Here is a 23,705-nt window from a genome sequence, read left to right on the forward strand (position 1 = left end):
GGCTGTGTCCCTCGCTGGACAAGTGGTTGCTCCAGTCAAGTGCACCTTCCTCCACAGCCCTCTCCCCTCATGCCTCCAGGTCTAGGGCTCCCTTGTTTCTAGCCCTGGGCTACTGCCCTGGGCTTTGTCTACATCTCATACACTCTATAAGAGTCTTTTTATCAATCGCACCTCAGATTACGCTAGTTCGAGTATGTGCCATCTGTTTCCTTTTGAGAACCCGACTACCTCATCAGGCCACTTGGAGGATTAAATGAGAGTGTGCTGGAAACTGTTTAGCACAGTGGCCAGCCTCCCAGTGAGTGGGCTGTGCTGGCCCCTGCGGGGAGGAGTGGGCCCTCTCCTCTGGGTCTGGGTCACCCTGTTCTTGCCTGCGCAGCTGTCAGCTGGCTTGAGCCCTCTCAGTGAGGGGAAGTCATGCTCTTGAGAGGTGCTTGTTCCACCTGGGGCAGAAAGGATGTGGCAGGAGCGGCTGGGGCTGCATTACTTGTGGCTGTCACATTTGGCAGAAAAAGAAACTTAATTCTTTCAGATGGCTGAGTCTATTTTCAAGTTTTCACCCACTGGAAATGTTTTAGGCCTATTATTGAAAATTCAGTAGGTGGATGCAATGGATTTTAACAATAATCAGGACTCCGTAGAGAATTCTAAAAGCTGAAAGTGCATCTTTAAGTAATAATAATCATTTTGGCATAGGTATGCAGTTTTGAATGTGGCTTTGTGTATGTTCTATTTAGCTTAAAAATCATTTGTCCCCAGATTGAAATGGGTAATCTTGTGGAATCCCATTTTTTATTTGCATGCCTTTATGTCAATGTTACCATTGTCAGAGCACCTAACTTAAGCATTTTCTTAATTCATTTATCAGATCCTTACCCAGTGTCCCATTTGAGCATGGTCCCCTAGAGTGTTAGGATTCAGGATCTACCTTCAACTCTGGACTGTCCTAGTCTCTCAAGAGAAAAATGCCAGCCATCCCCTGGTACTCCGAGCATCAGGCCATCCCATTGTTAGGAAGATATCTGTGCTTCACCAGCTCTCGGGCTGAGATTTGTTGTCACACGTAAATGTACCCAACTAGGCCTCATGGCCTTTGGGGTTTGTCCCTCTTTTCTTTTATTTAGTTTGTTCTTATTTATTTACTGTAAATGTGGAAGAAGAATCTTTTAAAGTCCCCTTCCCTTTCTTTTCCCTACCTCTCTCCCTACCTGCTTCTTTTGGAATACATTTTTCTTTCTCTCTTTTCTATTTTTTAAAAAAAATATTCATTTTAAGGTGAAATTTACGTAGAGTAAAATGCACAAGTCATACATGTATGGCTTGATGGTTTTTGTTTCTACATAAGTATGTACCTTTATAACCACCATCCAGATCAATACTATTTCTATCCCTCCAGAAAGTTCCACCATGGCCTTTCCCAGTCATTCCCTTGCCCGTAGGTAATCAATAATCATAAATAAGTTTTGTCTGTACTTGAATTTCATATAATGGAGTCATACAATATGTGCTCCTTTATATGTGGCTTCTTATATGCAACAAAATGTTTTTGCATATATCAGTACTTTGTTCTTGCTGTACAATATCCCATTATGATGAATATACCATAATTTGTTTACCCAATCCCTTGTTGATGGGCATTTGGGTTGTTTCCAGTTTGGGGATTTTATGAATAAAGGCTCTGAATAGTCTCATAGGTCTTGTGGACACGAGCACTAATTGCTCTTGTAGATGCACACATGTAGGAGTGGGCTTGCTTCCCTCACTGACTTTCAACATGTGGGCTTTGCTCTATGTAAAGCTGTGGCCTCTATGTGTGTGTGTGGTGGGGGGAAGATGTCCCCCCCTACCTCTAGCCTCACTTGTTCCTTGGTAGCCAATTTACCTAATCAGCCTGAATCTTGTCTTAGTGCAGCCACCCTCTGAGTATGGCCGGAGACCTCCTGACACAGACCTCAGTCTCCCGGGGGGCGGGGGTTGACTTGATTATTGGGCTCAGGAACTATCAAACACTAATTCTTACTGTGTTAAAAATGTGTCAAAGTTTTGAGCTCATTTAATGAGGGAACTAGCAGAATAACAAAGCCCAGTCAGTGAGGATATGAGGAACTGATAACAACAACAAAAAAAACCTCAGTGGAAAAAGGAATGTTCACATAAGATTGCTAAGTTAGATTCAAAACTGGTTCATGTCTTAGAAGACAACAAAATTTTCGCCTTTGGGGTTCTCATCTCTACTAGAAAAGAAAAAAAAAACAATGTGCTTTAGCATTTTCTACATGTTATCCTCTGACATTTATAGGGTTACAAAATGTCCTAATAAAATGTTAGTTAAATCAAGTTACATTTTCAGAGAGTGAGATGACCCCTTGGCGGAGGGCTTGTTAGAAAATGCATTAGCATGACATTAAAAGGTCACATGATCATCTTTTTTGCCTAATTTCCAAGTTTTGGATATTTTTTCTGAATAGACCATGACAGACCACAATGTGGGACACAATAATAAGAAATACTAGGATGAATCCTCAAAGTCATTTTAAAAAATATGACTGCTTTTGACTGCCACATAAAACAGAAAGACAGCCACCTATTACAGGCAGATATAGACTCTTTCATAGCGGTTCATTGTCCCATGTTGGATTTAATTACCAGTATCTTCTTTTTAAAACGCTACCTCAGATTCAGACAACAGTGTTTTTTAGTCAAGGAAAGGATTTATAAGCAGCCTTTTTCTGGGTTCTCCTGACATGGATCCACAGATATACATTTTTACATGGCCAGCCAAATGAATTTAAAAAAGAAAAAGCCTTGAAACTATAGCTGGGGCTGACGTGCACACGTCTGTCTGCTCTGGTAGGGAACTTAAGTGCGACAGGACACGGGCCCTCGACATTTTGTAGCTCACAAATAGATGCGTAGAAAGCAGGAAGCTATAGTATGGGTTAAAAAAATATGCTTGCAGATCTTTGCATTTATCTGACTGTCTGTAAGGGAGAGAGCTGTTTTCGCTGCCTGTTTTTGTGTGTGTTCAGTAACAGTTCATTTTACACCCTGCCTGCTGGTTGTTGAAGGTTGAAGTGTGTTTACTTGAAGCTTGCATGTCGTACCTATGCTGAGTGTAACCATTTGCTGCCCACTTTCCTGTGGCCTCGGCTTTCATTTGCTAGGTGTTTTAGATCTCTCTTTGGCACATTCAGAGCCTTTTTTGGTATTTGTGTAAAGTGATTGGTGAATGCGGTTGTGTGTTTTTGATCCACGAAGCAAAAGGCCAGCATTTTGCATATTTGCACCACTCTGAGATGAAGTTCACAGTTACTTTGGTGTACTTGATTTATGAAAGAATCACAAATCTATTTCAACAAGTGGCATATAGTAGAGATTTACCGGTTTCTGTTCTGTATTCAAAGACCCTGACATGAATCTCTTTTATCATATCTCTTTTATTTAAACTTTTAACCCAAGGGCTATTAAATTTGTGAATTATATGGACAATCATTTTTAAGGTACTTATCTCTCTTGAAAAGGTAGCAGGGGTGTTTCATAAGTGCAGAGCCTCTTCTTGCTCACAACATTTAGTCATGATGTGCTTGGGTGTGTAGGGGCCTGCTATACTCATTGAGTATACTTAAACTTGAGTATACTTAAACACTTACTGGGTGTCTACTATGTGCTAGACACCAGAGGATATAAGCACAAATGAGACACATTGAGTAGAATATTGTCACAAATATAACTTCTCCTATAGGATGATAGTTTTAGCTCCTCTGACCTGCCTTGGGGAATTCTGTGCTTTAGACATTGTTCTACAAAGATATTCTACAAAGATGTTCCTAATTAAAATGCCACTCGAGAAGGTTCTGACTGGATTCATCAGGCAACTGGTAGAACATGCTAAATGAACCTATAGTTACCTTTTTGTCTGTGATTGCTACATTATTTTATGGAATAATAATGGCTATGTTCTGTTCAAGGCTTACTAGCTGCCTGGCATTTTGCACATAATCTGCCTGTGTACAATGACCAAAATTTATTGAGCACTTACTATATGCCAGACGGGAAGGAGACTAAGCCCTTCACATGTTTTATCTTATCTTATTAAATCCTTACACCACCCTAGGGCACAGGCACTGTTTTTATCGTGTCCATTTTTCAGAAGAAGTAGTGGAGGCATGTTAAGGTTAACAGACTTAGCCACAGACATACAAGCTGGTGAGGAGCAAAGACAGCTGTGGAATCTAGGCAGATGGGCTGCAGAACCTGAGCTCAGGCAGGCAACATTATCTAGGTGTCTGAACTGTCCTGATGGGCTTAAGCTCTCCACCATTATTACCTGCTGCATCGTGCCTTCCCCACATGTCCAATCAGGAACAATCATGGTATTTAACTTCTTTTTTGATTTTTAAAGTATTCTCTTCAAAAGTTGGCTATTTCAACTCAAAAGAGCAACCTTTGCCTGGATTTATGGGCTTGTGCTGTTTTTCCTACAAATTCTTAAAGTAAGGTGATTAGGAAAAATATTTCATTTTTATTGATCTGTAAGCAAACTTGCCATTTTGCAGTGTTCAGGATATGCTTTTCGGAAGGAACTTGACTGTCTTTTCTATCAGTGGTAAATAATCCAGATGTGTGACTATCCAGTTGTTCCCCATTCCCGGGGCTCTTGAAAGCAACCAATTCCAGCTCAAATGATTCTTTAAACTTTAAACATACAGTTTTCTTTTTTAAAAAAATCCTAAAACTAACAACTGGAACCTGTTAGACACTGTTGTGAGAAATATAATTCCAAGCAGGGTCTAGAGTAATTAGGTGCAAATATGTTACCAGTAAGGGCCCTCATCATTTGGCATATTGCTCAGGCTTTATAACTGTTACGTACAGCAGTGGGGTGGGGAGTGTCTTGTGACTCAGTGAGAGCTGTGACCTCGGTGAGTTTTAGTCCCTTGATTGAGTTGAACATGGTGATTATGTATAATGGAATTTTACTTTCTTAATGACAAGATTATCAAATCTTAGCTTAGAAAGGGACTTTGAGATCATGTGTTTTAACCCTTAACCCCCCAGCTTTCTAGCAGATCAAAATCTAAACCATCTAGGGTATTGCTGTGATCATTATTGGATATTTAAAGTTGTAAAATATGGGGCTCCCACAGAGGTCTCCATACCAGTGGGTCCCCAACCTGACCCTATCCAGGTGCACTGCATTGTCAGAATTATGGGGTGGGAGCTGGAGTTGGGATAGAAGCCTTAGAGTGTTTTTAAAAGTTCAGCCAATTCTGCTGCTTGAGAAAGCTTGGGCGTTCATTTTGTACAATGGTACTGATAGGGCAGCAGCATCTTTTTCAATCTAATATCTTTTCTCAAGAACGTGAATTGGAAGCCTGTCACCTAGATTTGAAAATATTATAATGTTATTTCTAAAGTAGCTTTATGAATAAAGTAGCTATATAAATGAATAAATATATAAGGAAACGTGATCATGTTGGAAATTGTAAAAAAAAGTTTATTGCAAATACACAAAGAACATAATAACATGTAAACAATGCTCAATCTGAGTTCATTATAATTAATACATTCTAATTGCAGACTAAATAATTTGCTCTACCCTACCCTCTACCTGGTGGTAGTGAGGTGGGCGGAATTTCTAGGAATAATCCTCAAGATTCCAATCCCAAGTCCTCACAACCTGTGAATGTGATGAATTATCACTACAGTGATTGTGTTGGTGTTGGGAGGTGATCCAGGTGGGCCTAATGTATTACATAAGCCCTTAAGAGCAGAGAACTTTCTAGGTCTAGTGGCAGAAGAGGAAGTCAGAGAGTCTCAGAGATTCAGAGGGGCTTGCTGCTTTGAAAAGGGACGGGTCATGTGAGAAGGAATATAGGCAGCCTACAGGACAGAGAGTAGACCTTGGCTGACAGCCAGGAAAGAAATGGAGACCTCAGACCTATAGCCACAAGATACTTGATTCTGCCAACAACCTGAGTGAGCTTGGAAGTGGATAATCCTCCCAAACCTCCAAATAAAAGTCCAGCCTATTAACATCTTGATATTGACCTTGTGAGACCCTGAGTGAGCAAAGAACCCAGTTGAGACTACCAGGACTTTTGACCTATAAAATTGTGAGATAATAAATGGGTACTGTTTTAAGCCATTAAGCATATGGCCTGGGGTGGTATTCTCCTTTCCTGATGGCAGGTTGTCACTGGAGACTGAGTGGGGAATCTGGACTTCTGTACCCCGCTCAGTGGCACCAGGCAACCCATGGCAGCTCTCCCCTGATTTGCTGGCATGTTGTCAGTGGGGAGTTTCACCCCCTCTGCCCCAACTCAGCAGTGGTAGGAAGTTCCTCCTCATCCCACCTACTAGAAAATGGGGAAGCTCTTGGAGAGGAGAGAGCTGGAGAAAGGGATTCCTTGAAGGGACTTTCCCTTCCTGCATAGGAAGTCCTGAGCAAACTCCTGATCTACCTGATCTACCTACACATGAATCTGACTAGAATTAACATACCAAAAAGTTTAGCAATAAAAACTTTAGCATGGGGCAGGGTGCAGTGGCTCATGCCTGTAATCCCAGCACTTGGGGAGGCCGAGGTGGGAGGATCACTTGAGGCCAGGAGTTCGAGATGAGCCTGGGCAACACAGCAAGACCCCATCTCAAATTTTATTTTTTTTTTAAATTATCTGGGCATGGTGGTGCTTGCCTGTAGTCCCAGCTACTTGGGAGGCTGAGGTGGGAAGATTGCTTGAGCCCAGGAGTTCAAGGTTGCAGTGAGCTATGATGGTGCTACTGTACTGCACTCTGGCCTGGGTGACAGAGCAAGACCCTGTTTCTAAAAAACAAACAAACAAACAAACAAACAAACAAGAAACATTAACGTTGAACATCACCCAGGTTTTCATAGTGACCTCTAAGTAATATAAATGAAGCAGATCAAAATAGCAGTGTCAGGGCTCTGGAAACTAAACTGTCATTAAAACTGCAGCCCACAAAAGTAGCCCAGGACCTGCATGCTTAACCTAACACCTGATAAAATTTAAATAGGACTCAGAGTCTTGTAACATAATAGCCCAAATGCCCAGGATACAATAAAAAATCACTTGTTATACTAAGAACTGGAAAATCACAACTTGAATGAGAAAAGTCCAACAGATACCAACTGTGTTGGTCCATTTTGTGCTGCTATATAGGAATACCCAAGGCTGGGTAATTTACAAAGGAAAAAGGTTTATTTGGCTTGCAGTTTTGCAGACTGTACAAGAAGCATGGTGCCAGTATCTGTTTCGATAAGGGCTTCAGGGAGCTTCCAATCAAAGTGGAAGGTGAAGGGAGAATAGGCATGTCACATGGTGAGAGAGGGAACAAAGAAAGAGAGAAGGTGGTGCCAGCCTCCTTTAAACAACCAGCTCTTGTGTGAACTAATAAAGTGAGAACTCATTATTGAGGTGAGGACACCAAGCCATTCATGAGAAATCTGGCCCCATGACCCAAACACCTCCCACTGGGTCCCACCTCCAACACTGAGGATCAAATTTCAACATGAGATTTAGAAGAAACAAATATCCAAACCATATCACCAGCACTGAGAAGACTCACATGTTGGAATTAACTGACAAAGATTTTAAAACAACCATCATAAAAATGCTTTAACAAGCAATTTCAAACATTCTTGAAGCAAATGAAAAATTAGAAAATCTCAGCAAATAAATTGAAGATATGAAAAAATAGAAATCTAAAAAGGAAAGTAACCAAATTAAAGAGCTTACTGGATGAGCTCAATAATAGATTAGAAATGATAGAGGAAAGAATCAGTGAACTTGAAAATGGATCAATGAAATTTACCCAATCTGAATAACAGAGAATAGTCCAGATAAAAATGAACAGAGCCTCAGAGACCTATGGGACAATAACATAGCATCTAGCATTTGTGTCAGTGTAATTCCAGAAGGATTATGGGAATAAACAATATTTAGGCCAGGCATGATAGCTCATACCTGTAATCCCAGCACTTTGGGAGACCGAGCTGGGAGGATTGCTTGAGCCCAGGAGTTTGAGACTAGCCTGAGCAACATAGCAAGACTCCCGTCTCTAATTAAAAATTTTAAAAACTACAATATTTAAATAAATAATGACTGAAATTTCCCCAAATTTGGCAAAAGGCATAAACCTTCAGAATCAAGAAGCTGAACAAAACCCAAACAGATAAATCCAAAGAAATCTATGCCAAAATATATCATAATCAAACTTCTAAAAACTAAAGGCAAAGAAAAAGCAGCAAGAGAGAAATGACATTATCTATAGGGAAGAATAATTTGAGTCACAGTGGATTTCTCATATGAAATAATGGTATCCAGAAGGAAGTGCACAGTATTTTCAAGGGCTGAAAGAAAAGAATGGTTAACTCTGAATTCTACATCTGGTGGAAATATCCTTCAGGAATGAAGAGAAAATAAAAATATTCTCAGACAAGGGAAAATGAAGAGAATTTATCAGTAGCAGACCTATCCTTAAATAATGGCTAAAGAAATTCTCTAAACATAAAGGAAATGATAACAGAAGGAGACTTGGAACTTCATAAAGGAAAAAACAGTGAATGAGTAAAAATAGGGGGTGTGTATAATAGGCAACGTATAGGGTATGTTTCATTAATTTTTAAAAACATGTTTGATGGTTGAAGCAAAAATTATATATCTGGTGTGGTGTTCAACATATGTAGAGGTAATATATAAGACAATTATATGTAAGAAATAGGGAGGATATAAAGTAACTGAAGTAGAAGTAAGGTTTCTACACATTACTGAAATAGGAGAATGTTGATACCAGTAGTCTGTGATAAGTTACATATGCATGTTATAAAACCACTAAAATATAACTATACAAAGAGATATACTAAAAATGACTATAGACCAATCAAAATAAAATTCTTGAAAATGTGCAAGTAACCCACAGGAAGACGAGAAAAAGGAAACAGAAGAATGAGAAACAGAGTGAACAAACAGAAAACAAATAATATGATGGCAGGTTTAAGCCCTAACATGTCAATAATTAATTTTAAAAATGAATATTCTAAATACATCAATTAAAAACAGGGATAATATAATAGATAGAAAACATGACTCAAGTATAAGCTGTCTATAAGAAACTCACTTAAAACATATTGATACAGATACATTGAAAGTAAGAGTTGGAAAAAGATACACCATACAAATATTAATTTTAAAAAAGCAAGAGTGGCTCTATATAATATCAGATAAGGTAGACCAAAGAGCAAAGAAAATTACCAGGGACAAAGAAGGACATCACACAATGATAAAGTGTCATTCCACCAAGAAGACATAGCAATTTAAAATATATATGCACCGATAACAGAACTGCAAAATATATGAAACAAAAACTGATAGAATTGGAAAATAGGTTATTCCACACAATTATACTTGGGAACTCTAGCATTCCTCTCTCAGAACTTGACAAATCTTGAACAGAAAATCAGCAAGGATATAGAAGGACTGAACAATATCATCAACTAAGAGATTCTAATTGACCTTTATAGAACATTCCACCCCAAAACAGCATAAAACACATTATTTTCAAGTATTCATGAAATGCTAACCCAATTAGACCATATCCTGGGTCATAAAACTAACCTCAGTATATTTAAAGGAGTGGAAATCATACAAAATATGTTCTTTGAACATAATGTAATTAAACTAGACATCAATAACAGAAAGATAACAGGGAAATGTCCAAACACTTGGAAATCAAATAACATACTTCTAAATAATCCATCAGTCAAAGAGAAATTCTCAAAGTAAATTTTAAAAACACATAAAACTGAATGAAAATGAACAGACAACATATTAAAATTTGGGGGGCACAGCTAAAGCAGTGCTGAAAGGGAAATTTGTAGCACTAAATGTTTACATTAGAATGAAGAAAATTTCTCAAATTAATAATGTAAACTCCTACCTCAAGAAATTAGAAAAAGAAAGTCAAAATAAACCCAAAGCAAGCAGAAGAAGGAAATAATAAAGAGCAGTAATCATTGAAGTTGAAAACAGAAAAACAACAGAGAAAACCAATTAAAAAGCTGGTTCTTTAAAAAGATCAATAGAATGGATAAATCTCTAGGAAGACTGGCAAAGATAAAAAGAAGATACATATTACCATATTAGGAACAAAACAGGTGATATCACTACAGATCCTGTAGCTATTAAAAGGTCAGTAAGAGACTACTACAAACATCTTTGCATATACATTCAACAGCTTAGATGAAATGGACCAATTCCTTGAAAGCCTAAACTACCAAGACTTACCTAAGATGAAATAATCTCAATAGCTCTATAACTATTAAAGAAATTGAATTCATAATTAAAAAGCTTCCAAAACAGAAGTCTCCATGCCCAGAGGTTTTCACTGGTGATTTCCACAAAACATTTAAAGAAGAATTAGCACCAATTCTGCAAAATCTTTTCCAGAAAATAGAAGGGGAGGGAATGCATCCTAATTCATTTTATGAGACTAGTATTACTTTGATACCAAAACCAGATAGACAGAACAAAAAAGAAAACTACAGGCACAGATACAAAAATCCTCAAGAAAGTATTAGCAAAACAATCCAGTAACTTATCAAAAGAATTATAAACCATGTCTAAGTGGGGTTTATTCCAGGTATGCAAGGCCACTTCAGTATTTGAAAATCAATCAGTGTAATCCACCATAAAAAGCCATGGGAGAAAAAAAAAGTCAAACCACATGATCAGATTAATTGATACAAAAAAAATTGACAAAATTCAACACCCATTCATGATCAGAACTGTCAGCAAACTGGGAATAGAGGAGAACTCCCCCAACTTAATAAAGAGCATCTAGAAAAATCCTACAGTTAACACCATACTAAATGGTGAAAGACTGTACTCTTTCCCCCTAAGAATGGGAACAAGGCAAGAATGTGTGCTCTCACCAGTCTTACTAAAAATCCTGGAAGTCCTAGCTAGCACAATTAGTCGAGAAAAAGAAAAGGCATATGAATTGGAAAAGAATAATAAAACTGTGCCTATTTGCAGATGACATGATTCTCTATGTAGAGCACCTTCAAAATTTACAAAATAACTCCTAGTACTAATAAATGAGTTCAGCAATGTTGCAGGATACAAGATCAACACACAAAAATTAATATTTCTAGATATTAGCAATGAACATATGGAAACTGAAATTAAAAACACAGTACCATTTACAGTCTCTCCTAAAAACTTGAAATATAGTCATGTATCACTTAACAACATGGATACAATCTGAGAAATGCATTGTTTGGTGATTTGTTGTGTGAATATTATAGATTGTACTTACAGAAACCTACATGGTATAGCCTACTATATAACTAGGCTATATGGTATAGCCTGTTGCTCCTAGACTATAGACCTGTATGGCATGTTACTGTACTGAATACTGTAGGCAATTGTAACACAATGGCAAGTTTTTGTGTATCTAAACATTAAGCTAAACATAGAAAAGGTACAGTAAAAACACAATATTATAATCTTATGGGATCACTGTTGTATATGTGGTCTGTCATTGGCCAAAATGCTGTTATACAGCACATGACTATACTTAGGTATAAATCTAACAAAACATGTATAGGATGTGTATGCTGAAAACTGTAAAACATTGATGAAAGTATTCAAAGAAGATCTAAATAAATGGAGAGGTATAACATGTTTGTGGATTGGAAGAGTCAACATGGTAAAGATGTTGAGTCTCCCCAAATTAATCTATAGGTTTAATGCAATTCCTATCAAAATCCCAGTAAAGTTTTTTTTTTTTTGTGGATATATGCTAGCTTACTTTAAGATTACAAAGAAAATCAGAGGAACTAGAATAGTTAAAGCAATTTTGAAAAAGAAGGGCAAAGTAAAAGGAATCTACCTGGTTTTAGAACTCATTTTCATAGCTATAGTCATCAAGTCAGTGTAGTATTAAAGCAGGAATAGACACATAGGTCAATGGAACAGATTAGAGGATCCAGAAATAGACCTACACAAATATGCCCAACTGATTTCTTGACAAAAGGGCAAAAGCAATTCGATGGAGGTAGGATAGCCTTTTCAACAAATGGTGCTGGAGTAATTGGATATCCACAGATAAACAAATGAACCTGGACATAATCTTACACCTTACAAAAAATTAATTCAAAATAGATCATGAATTTAAATGCAAAATATAAAACTATAAAAGTTTTAGAATTAAACACAAGAGAAAAATTCCTGGACTTAGGCCTAGGTGAAGAGTTCTTAGATATCACATCAAAAGCACAATCTATTAAAGAAAAAATTGATCAATTAGACATCATTGAAATTAAAAACTTTTGCTTTGTGAAAACCCCTGTGAAGAGGATGAAAAGACAGGTTACAGACTGGGAGGAAATATTTGCAAATCCAGTTGTCCAACAAATGGACTTGTATCTAGAATGTATAAAGAACTCTCAAGTGCAACAGTAAGATACTAAAAAAATCCAATAAAAATGGGTAAAATACATAAATAGACATTTCACTAAAGAGGATATAAATATGTAAAATAAGCACATGAAAAGATGTTTAACATCATTAACCATTAGAGTTATTTAAATATAAGTTAAAACCACAATGAGATATTACTATGTATCTATTAGAATGGGCATTAGCATGGCTAAAATAAAAAATAGTGATAATACCAAATGCTGGTGAGGGTGGGGAGAAACTGGTTTTTCATACATTGCTGGCAGGAATGTAAAATGGTTCAGTCACTCTGGAAAATAGTGTGGTGGTTTCTTATAAAAACTATATACTTCCCATATAATCCAGCAGTTGCATTCTTTGACATATCTCAGAGAACTGAAAACTTATGTTCACCTGAAAACCTGTACACACAAATGTTCATAGCAACTTTATTTGTAATAGCTGCAAATTGGACACTTCCTGAATGTCTTTCAGTGGGTAAATGGTCAAACAAACTCTGGTCGATCCATACCATGGAATACTACTCAGCAATAAAATAGAATGAACTGTTGACACATGCAACAACTTGGATGAATCTCAAGGGCATTGTGCTTTGTGATTAAAGCCAATGTCAAATGTTACATACTACATGATTTCATTTATATTGCATTCTGAAAATCACAAAATGATCGACTTGGAGAATAGATTACTGATTGCCAAGGGACAGTGTTTGGTATGACTATGAAGGGGTAGCATGAGGGATTTCCTTTGTGGAGATGGAATATTTCTGTATTTGGATTGTGATGGTGGTTGCACAAACCTATGCATTGGATCAAATTGCATAGAGTTACACACACACACACACACACACACACACATCAGTGCATAGAAAGACTGATGAAAACTGAATAAAGCCTGTAGTGTAGTTAACAGTATTGTACCAATGTCAATTTCTTTGTTTTGATTTTGTACTGTAGTGTATATAGTCATATATCATCACTGGGGAAGGCTGGGGGAAGGGTTCATGGGACTCTATGCACTATTTTTGTAAGTTCCTGTGAGCATATAATTATTTCAAAATAAAAATTCTTAAAAAAAATCTCCAATGGACCCCAACCTTGGCTACACATGAGTATTGCCCAGGGATCTTTAAAAAATCCTGAAGCCCAAGCTGCATTCCAGACCCATCTGTATTTCTGATTGTGAGTCCCAGCATTAGTATTTTTTAGGATTCCTAATGCTTGTCCTTGTTGTTTTCCATTAAATCAAAAAGAAAAAAAATCATACCACTTCCCGTATACTATAGTTCTCCAGCCTGTCGTGGGTCATGGATGTTGCAATCATCTGTCAAATGGTCAGATTCTGTCATTGTGTTGTGATGGTCAAGGCTGGGATTCAGGGAAGCCCCGCTCCCTGCTCTGAGCAGGTCCAGGGAGGCATTACCACTTGGCTTGTCTATTGTTGGCCTGGAGACTGGCAGGGCCGATGATAGAGGTAGAGTTGGGAGGAGAAAAGAAGCATGGAGAAGGGGAGATGGGGAGGGTCCCCTCTAAAGAGGGGATTTAAGTTTAGACTTGAGGAAGTGAGGAAGGAGAGCTTTGTAGAGATCTGGAGGAAAGAGCCTTTCTGGCAGAGGGAACTGCACATCCAAAGTCGCTGGTGTGTTAGAGGAACAACAAAGAGACTGGTGTGCCACCCGAGGGGAGAGGACCAGGGAAGAGTAGCAGGAGAAGGGGTTTGAGGCTATAGGGCACCAGATCAGGGAGGGCCCCTGTAAGGTCTTGTGACTCTGAGTGAGATAGGAAGTAATTGGGGAGCTCTTGCAGAGGAGGGATGTGACCAGAGATATTTTAACAGGTTCTCTCTGGCTGCTGTGTTGAGAACAGACTGCAAGGGGCAAGGGCAGGAGCGGGGAGAGCAGTTCAGAGCAGGAATCCGGGGGAGACCAGGTGGTGGCAGTGGGAGCGGTAGCAAATGGTCAGATTCTGGATGTTTCTGAAAGTAGAGCCAACAGGATTTGCTGCTAAGACTGGGTGTATGGCAAGAGAGGGAGGAGGGGGGTATGATTCTAAGGTTTTTGTGCTCAGAACCAGGAAGCATGTTAGGGATGCAGGTCTGGAGTGCAGGGGCCAGGTCCAGGCTAGAGATAGGAATTTGCATGGCTGCTCGGCCATCAGCAGGGATCTGGGCCCAGACCCACTGCAGAACCACCTCTGGCTCTGCAACGCATGCCTGATGCTGGGATGGCTGCCTTCCTTACCTGTCTCCCCATGATGCAGAAGATGTAGAGCAATTTATAGTAGTGTTTGGCACATATTAATCAGTCAACAAATATTAGTTACTCATATAAATATGAAGCTAATCTGAAACCCTGGAACAATACTCAGATGATGTTCATCAGTTGGGCTCTCTGGGATGCAGATGCTGAGACGGAGTTAGGAATATAGGAGGTTATTGAGGGCGGGGGATAACACCATGCAAGATGGGAGGGCCGGGCAGGGAGAACCTTGGGGTGGTGATGTGGCTCTGTCCCAGCCACCTAACAGAGAGCTCCTGAGCAAAGATTGTTCCATAGAAGAAAGGGGGAGATGGTGGCCAAAGGGCACAAACTTGCAGTTACAAGATGGATAAGTTCTGGAGACCTATTGTACAGCTCGATGACTAGAGTGAATAATAATGCATTGTATACTTGAAATTTGCCGAGAGAGTGAATCTTCAGTGTTCTTACCACAAAAAAGTAACTGTGTGAGGTGATGGGTATGTTTAATTAGCTTGATTATAGTAATCATTTCAGTGTATACATTTATCAAGTCATCATGTTGTACACTTTATGTAAATATAATTATGTGTCAGTCATACCTCAGTAAAGCTGGAAAAAAAGGAAATAGGCAGAAAAATGGCCAGGTCCTAGCACTGCCTCCCCACGCCAGGTCAATGACCAGCTGGGGGCTCCTACCAGCTGGGGGCTCCTTGGGAAAAGCAGGGAGAAGCTGAGGCACATTCCAAAGGTGCAAGTTCTTTCTTGGAGGGACCTGTGGGTGGTATACCTCTAAGGCTGCCCAGAAGACATTTTGTTTTACTTTAGTTTCTTACTTAACTCACAAGGGGATTTGAAATAGCATATTCTCCCTACCCTGCTACCCCCAGATAAAGAGTAAATTTTATCATCTTTGTGCCACCGAGAAAGATAAGAAATTCTTGAGGGAAGTTTAGGGAGAGTGAAGGTGAAGATATGAATGTCTCTTTAATATGTCATCACAACATGTACTAACACAAAAGCCACATGCACACACAATTATTTGTGCAACCAGGTGCATAAAGTCAGCGTGTTTTTGCCCTTAGCTGCCAATTTTGCTTGTTATGAAGGAACGAGTGTTTCATTTATTGTCATACTTCCTCTGGGACTACCAGGTTTTTTTCTCATGAAGACCAACAAAGAGATGATATCATGTGTTTGGGAGTCTGGGTGAAAAACAAAACGGGCTCGCCTGAGTTTGTAAGCCGAGAAGTTGTCCAAGTCAAACCACATCCTGCCCTGGGTTTCTAGGGGCAGGTGGTCCCAGATGGAGACCCAGAGCTGGAGGAACCATGTAAACATTGCTCTTCTAAAAGCCTCAGGGCCATACTCTGTTTGTAGGAGGTATGCGGAGGCCCTGGCCACTATGTCCTCTGACACTGAACTTTTCTTCTAAAGAGGCCCCACAACTCACTAGTTGCCAATAAAGGCTCTGAGATTGGCTCCAGTTCCAGTCGTGGCCATGCTGCAAATCAGCTGTGCCACTGGCAGCCGTGCCGAAGCTCTCAGGGTTGCACTTTTCCTGGCTGTATATCGAGTCCATGGTCAAGATCTGAGATAGCTAGTGCAGGTAGCCAGAATTGGCACAGTCGGGGCCAGGTTAAAGCCAAAGAGGGACTGTTTTTGCATAGCATGGAAGAAAAAATAAATTAAAATTAAAATTGTATTTAAAATACTTATTAAATGTACATTTTAATCATGATTATACTAAAATATAAGTGGAATTGATGAAGCATTAAAATGTGAACCTATTCTTAGCAAGGCTGGACATATTTGGATGGTGTTTCATCGTCTGCAGTGACACCAGCTGCTGAAGGCTTCAGTGAGATGGGATTTGCTTGCTGACCAGATATGATTCATAGTGAAGAGACAACATCCAAAATCAATAGGTTGACAGATTATGGGCAAAAGATACATTACAGCTGTTTAAAACCATAAACATTATTAAGTTATAACGGCTAAGCCTGTAGTCACACTGTAATATTGAGATCTTCATGGGCACAAATAGGAAAGGAATCAGGTTTATTGCTGTCATTCTGTAATTGCTATTTAACAGCCTGGCTTGTATTCACTATTCAATCTTTTTCTTTCTTTTTTCTTCCACAATTCAATCTTTAACTGTTTCTCTCAGCTGCAAAATCATGAGTGTGTGCACAATTTTTTTCTCCCATAATCTTGAAACTGGAACAATTGTCAACCTGCCTATAAAAAAAAATACATCTGCCCTATGAAAACAGTTTGAGCTATTCTGTGTTAAATGAGTGATTTTGACATTAGGTACTGGTGGCACATGATGTGAACTATGAAACACTTTTGAATTTGGAGCACATCAGGTTTGAGTGGTTTCAGATTTTGAGAAATCACTTCTTTGTGCTTATTGATATTTTTCTAGGGACTGCTCTGTTATTTAGTTTAAAATGTCACATGACAGCTGATCTCTTTGGTACGTATAATCCATGCAATTATAGTGTGAGCTTCTGCTGTCAGTGGTGGTTCAAAATCTATATACCTTACTCCTTTTTTAGCCTCTGATATTTTTTTGTTCAATTTAACCCATCCTTTTATTTTAAAACTTGAATTTGAATGGGTTCCATTAACAGATATTTTAAGGTGACAATCAAGTCTAGGATGCTGCCAACTTAAGCTAAACACAACCCCCAGCCCTTGAGCTGGATATGAAATCTAATTTTGGGCGGGTTGCAATGCAGAGATGTAGCTGATTTGTAAACAGCCCTTGTGACAACATAGCACAGCTGACAAGTGATGGTTCTTGGGCAGGATGAAGTGTGTTATCTAGCTGTCTAAATGGTCACCCTGATTGCAGTTCCACTTGAGGTGCATCTCACAGAGCCACACACAATAATTAAAGCCACAGAGTCATCATTCGTAGATTCAGCCCGTTTTAGTCTCATTACAGACAAACTTAGGCCTGTCTTCATTCATTATAATGAAAGCCAAATGAAGATTCACTTTGCTGTAAACTATATCCTTTTTCTCTTTTAATTAGAATGTACAAGTGAATATTACAGCATGAAAATAATTAAAAGTCACTCTCATTGCTAATGAAAATGTGAGCAAATGTGGCCTGCATTTGCCCTTCCAGAACTGAGCCTGGTAACCCATCCCTGTGTTTGTCCTGATGGTAGGGACTGGCAGGTGATTCATGTTGACCCATGTCTTCCCAGAGTGGCCAGATTGGTCTTACAGACATAGAAGGGGCATGTTAAATATTCATCTGGTTTAATTGAATTTAATATACAATCCTTAAGGTTAATCTGAAGTTTTGGAGTTATTAAATGGTTCACTTTTTTAGTGGCATGTAATTTATTTGCTATTATCTGATAATGAATTATTTAAGTAAGAAGGGAAAGTTCTTTCCATGAAGTGGATCTTACTAAGCTGCTGCTGCTTTCATTTACAGACAATTACCAATTATATCAAATTAGTAATATGGGTAAGAGGAGGAGTGGCAATCCGAAGGTTTAAGACATTTGGTTACTAGGTGTTGCATAATATATTGCAATCTGGAATCTGGCCCTTGCTGGCTGACCTATGGTCTGTAGGCATCTGCATTAGTAACTTTCAACTTCCACAAATATTAATAATAATGGTTGGATATCAATTTAAAGAATAGTGAATCGATTAACATGTAATATTTTTATACACTTTGATTTGTAAACATGTGCATTTTAAAATAAATTTGTTCTCTTTGAGGACATTAATTTTTCTATTTCAGTTTCTTCTTTCCCTTTTCTCATACTGAAACTTAATGGCATATTGGGGTGATTTATATTTTCCCAGAACAGTTTGTGAAGTGTTGCCAAAAATGCTGGTTGTTTTTTTTTAAATTCAGGTGATCTCTGTAAATTTTTGAACAAGAATCAAGTGCTGTATACATATTTCAGTCTATTTATATTATAGTACTGTTTTCTACCATGGCCACCTACACCTTGATTTTATAATTTCAAATGTTACTGAACTATTAAAATATAGAAGAGCATGAGAATATAACCAACATCTAGCCACCCACCACCTAGTTTTATCAAATGTTACCATTTTGTCATACTTCTGATCCTTTAAAAATAAATAAGTAGACTTCTGGTTTCAGCTCAGAGATGTAGAGAGCTGCAAAGATGTCCCTCCCATGCTTCCAAGAAAAAATCTGGACAGACTGGAAATTAACAGAGAACTGAGTGTGCAGAGCAAATGGCCATTTCAAAATCTGGGGGGAGAGAGAGAGAGAGAGAGAGAGAGAGATATGACTTCTGAGACACAGGACAGGACCTGAGCATTTGCTTACGGGAGCAGAAGCCACCAGATGACATAGCAGTAGGTAGGAAGATCAAGCTAGAAAATCTGACAAATTGCTAGAGGCCCAGTGTGGGCTAGCTTGAGAGTGTGAAGCACCTGGGGATAGCAGTAGGCAGGGAGGGGTCCTGCCTCTTTTCAGGCTTTTCCTCCAGGAACCAGCTTGTCTCTCATGGGGAGGATCGGAGCAAATTTAGAGAAAACTCATGGTGCTGGCTCAGGAACCACTGAGAAATCTACTCAGATCTTTCTCTCTTAAGGAGCAAAAGGTTTAATCTGCAGGGGAAGTACATGATCTGCGGGCACTGGTGAAATACCATTGCACCTGGGGGAGGGAACTCTACCCAGCCCCGGCCCACACCCCTGCCACCCCATCTCACCTAAAGTAAAATGTCTTAATCTGCAAGGATAAGGGCCTCAAGCAGAAGGTAGACTGAGAACACTGGTGATACCTGCTGCAGCTGGGGGAAGGGGGTGGGGGGAGCTCTATCCCTGGAGACGGGCGGAAACGCTTGTGAAAGCTACACCCTCAAGACACAGGCCCACTGTGTACTCTCCGGACTGAGGCTTAGAATATTGGAGAACTTTCCTTCTCCCTTCCTCCCCCCACCAGCATGCTAACAAGCCTCCAGGAATAATAACAGTGGATTACAGCAGGGAGAGCTGTAAGAGGCAGGCTTGCTCTGGGGAACAGCATAAAGGGAAGCCCCAAAGCTAAGAGAAGTGACAAAAAATAGTCATAGAGAAATTTGAAGTTTCTGATGTCCATAGGAACGAATAACAAACCTCAACGCAGCCCAACTCCTGACCAGATTAATACAAATTCTACACAAAGGGCTTATTTACCTCCGTGTCTACTACCCTTCACAAAATGTCTGGCTTTCAACCAAAAATTACAAGGCATGCCAAAAGGCAAGTAAAAGCAGTCTGAAGAGACAAAGCAATTGTTAGAACCAGATGCAGATATGATATAGCTGTTGGAACTATCAAACCATACACACATATTACCTAGCTCTGTCTACTGAGTGCCCTTTATGTGCCAGGTGCCATTTTAGGTGCCATTTTTGGAATGAGCTTAACAAGATCTGAGCTCTTAGAGAGCTTACATTCTAACAGAGGACAGAGAGTTTAACACAGACAAACGGAAAGATAATTACAGATAGTGAAACATGCAACGAAGAAATACAGGAGGGGGAAAGGCTAGAATGACTGGTGAGGTATGTGGGCTGTTTCAGGTGGGGTCGCCAGGGAAAACCTCTCAGGGGAGGTGATGTTGCAGCTCACACACAAATGATAAGGAGGCTCCTGCCATTACTAAGAGCCATCCAAGCAGAGAATGAGTGCAAAGGCCCTGAGGCGTGACCAAGGTTGGATCCCCTCAGTGTAATATTAGTGCTTTGGATAGTACAAGTGCTCTGGGCATGTTGCTGGTGAGAGCAAACTTTGTGGCTGTTACTGTCATGGCTAACCTAGGGATCAAGTGGCAGGTGGTTTTTCTCCAGCTTACATAATTCTCTTCCTTTAAATACATGTAGGAATTACTCCTGTCTCCCTCCATTTTGGAGAGCAAGGCAAATCTATTATACCTTCTTTGTAACCACTTCAGGACCTGGCACAGGGTGAAAGGAATGTGAATTTGCAATTCTGAGTAGATACTTCATCATTTATCCAGTAAAACTGTAATGCTCCTCTTCATAATTGTAAAGAATGTACATTAACTCAGCTACCCTCTCCCACCCCTGGTGGCGATTCCTATATTACAGGTGGAAAAACTGAAGCCCAGAGAGGTTACCTGACTTGATGGAGATTGCAGGTCTGTTAAGGGTCAACCCTGGTATTTGAACTCCGGCAGCCTGACTTCCCATGATTGTACTGTAAGAACTAATAGAAGGATGGGTATTCTTAAAAGCAGAGCCTCTGAGGAAAAAAGAAAAAAAAATTAAAAGAAAACTGAAAGCTGAACATAGCTGTTGAATTCTTATGGTTTATGTTAAAGCATTGGCTGTGAAACTGTCTAAGGAAATGGATTTAATAAATACATGTTGAACAATCTATCACTTGTTCATTTGTCATGAGTGCTTAAAAATAGATGAAAAATGGGTAGTTTAAATAGTTGCAACATCCCAATTTCCTCTGCTGTCTTACTACTCTGAATGTTACCACATAGTATTAATACTGCGAAGGCAGTGTTGTCTGACACTTCCCTACCCGGAACATTCTAGAAATTAGTTTTTGTGATCTCAATGACTTAAGTAATTGGTACCAGTCTACTGTTTCATAGACTGCATTTTTCACCTGCTCAAATGCTTTTCATACTTTTTCTATAGTAATGCTTATTCTTTGAGAAGAAATGAGGCATAATATAAATAAAGCATAGTAAGTATACAAGTGGAGAAGCAGGCTGTTAACGTTCGTTGGATGAAGAGGATGTTTATATCCCTTTTCTTTTCCACCATCGGGAAGAAAACACTTTCTCACAAGCACCTTTCTTGACATACCAAAAGGTTGCTGGTATTTGGTAATGATATTTTCATGAGGAAAATACAATGTAGATGGAGTATTCTCCAACCACTAATAATAATTGAGCACCCACTGTGTGCATAGTTCTTTTATCTGTACCATTCATGGGACTACATGCTATGAGAAAAACTGCCAACTTTTATATAACACTTCCCATGGACCAGAGAAGTTAAGTAACTTGCCCAGGGGAGCACAGGTTATAAATGCCAGATCTGGATTTGAGCTTATGAGTGGTTTAACTCGAGTCTGTGCTCTCTCACTCCCACTTGTACTATGGTACAGCATTGTCTGGGTGGTCTTGGCTATGCTAAAAACCCTCAAACCAGAAGGTAATTAGTATGAAGGGGTACCCAAATCTGTCAGGTTCTAAGAACCTGCTGGGAATCTTGGCTGAGCTCTGTGATAGGGTCCTGTGAGATTTTTTTTAAAAAAAAAAATATGCAGCCACATCTCAATTGAAACCACAACTTCCTGTAAATGCCTTATGATGTTATTTGAAGAAGGGAAATAAGCATATGAATTTTTAAAAATTTTCTTCAAGTATATTGATTTTTAAGAATGGATGCAATTAGTAGTTCTCATTAGTTCCGAGAATTATTTATCCTGGCATGCTTGGTTCCATAGAAAGCCCTTTAATGCTAAAAGATTTTGCAGGTTCTGCTTGCAATCTAGGAGTTGAACGTGACTGGTAGCTTTAAACATGTGGAGTAATGCAAGTGTTGATGCTGCCAGCATAAATGGAAAAATGTATTGCTTTAATTTAAAAAACAGGCTGCGTCTAGTTTTTGACTCCTTTTACATTTAACCTGACTAGTCATATTTTCTAGGAGGATGGTGAGAGAGAGAGAGAGAGAGAGAGAGAGAGAGCAGGATTTCACCCTGTTGTTGATCAGTAAGATCCCAGAAAAAAAAATGTGGAATGTGAATTTTGATTGTGCCCTCCTACTTGTGAAGGACAAACAAAAACCCTAGAAGATTCTGAAGCCAGAAGATGCCCAGGCTTCCCCAACTCTAATGTGCCCACCTCCTGAGGATCTCCTTAAAAGGCAGATGCTGGTGGGGGGGGGGCGCCTGGGCTGGGGGTGGGTTGACGGAGGGGGGGGAAGGGGGGACAGGGAGGGGGTAGTTAAGCTTCTGAGTGCTAAGAAACTCCCAGGGGATGCCACTTTTAGTAACAAGGATTTCTGACCCTTTGGGCCCAGCCCCCTATCTTATAGCTGCGTGGATCACTGAAATCACCTGAGGGAGTTTAAACAATGCAGTTTCTCAGGGCTACACCAGACCAATTGAATTAGAGTCTCTGGGGGTGAGGCCAGCAGGTATTTGAAAAAAAATAAAAAGCTACTGAAATGATTTGATAATAAATCTGCCAGCTTTGTTTACTGGGGGTGGTGGAGTAATGACAGCTTTGAAAACTTCACTGTTGGAATCAGACTGAGATGTTTAAAGACAAGCTTTCTGACACCCCAAGAGCTTCCTCTCTGACCTAAACTCCACAAGAAATCTTCACAGGCACCCCTGCTTGGAAGGGAATTGACCAATTCTTCATGATTGCATCCAGACAGGCTTAAATCAGAGAGCGTGGAGAAAAAAAGAGTACTTAATGGTTAGCTTGCTGACCTGCCTAGCATTAGATAATGTCTGTGAAGGCTTGCGGAGTGTGTCCAGGGAAGCCAGGGCCCAAATATGGAAAAGAGAAGTCATGATTATGAGGTAGGAGTTGAAATTACCAATGTGAATACTTAAAGTGTTATTTCAGCTCTTTCTTATGCTCCTGGGTTTGGGGTTTCTTCTCTAGTAGTGCGTGCAGAGCCAGGACAAGCTAGAAAGGAGGGCTTGGCGACGTCTTTGTTGTAATGAAGCACAGATTCCACAGTGGAGTTTTGCGGGTTGCTCCTTTCACAATATGATATTTTTCTTTTTTGATATTGGACTCCCCAGAAAATGTCTTTTTAATATTTCATAATCTTCCTATTTAACTTTTTCCCCTGAGGTCAAGGAGGAAGATAAGACACCAGGTGGAGACTGATCTTCCCAGCGTTTGCCTTTCCTCACATTTTTGTGTCTTTGAACTTGCACTCTTTCTCAAAACCAAGTGTTTCCTAGTGTAGCATTTG

General features: G+C 39.5%; 1 protein-coding gene across 10 annotated transcripts in view; it reads left to right on the forward strand.

The window, feature by feature from the left end:
* Positions 1-23,705, forward strand: part of SH3KBP1 (SH3 domain containing kinase binding protein 1) — a 312,915-nt gene that overhangs the window by 46,184 nt on the left and 243,026 nt on the right. The window lies entirely within an intron of this gene.

Source organism: Eulemur rufifrons, chromosome 30 (assembly GCF_041146395.1).
Source record: "Eulemur rufifrons isolate Redbay chromosome 30, OSU_ERuf_1, whole genome shotgun sequence".
NCBI classification, from domain to species: Eukaryota; Metazoa; Chordata; class Mammalia; order Primates; family Lemuridae; genus Eulemur; species Eulemur rufifrons.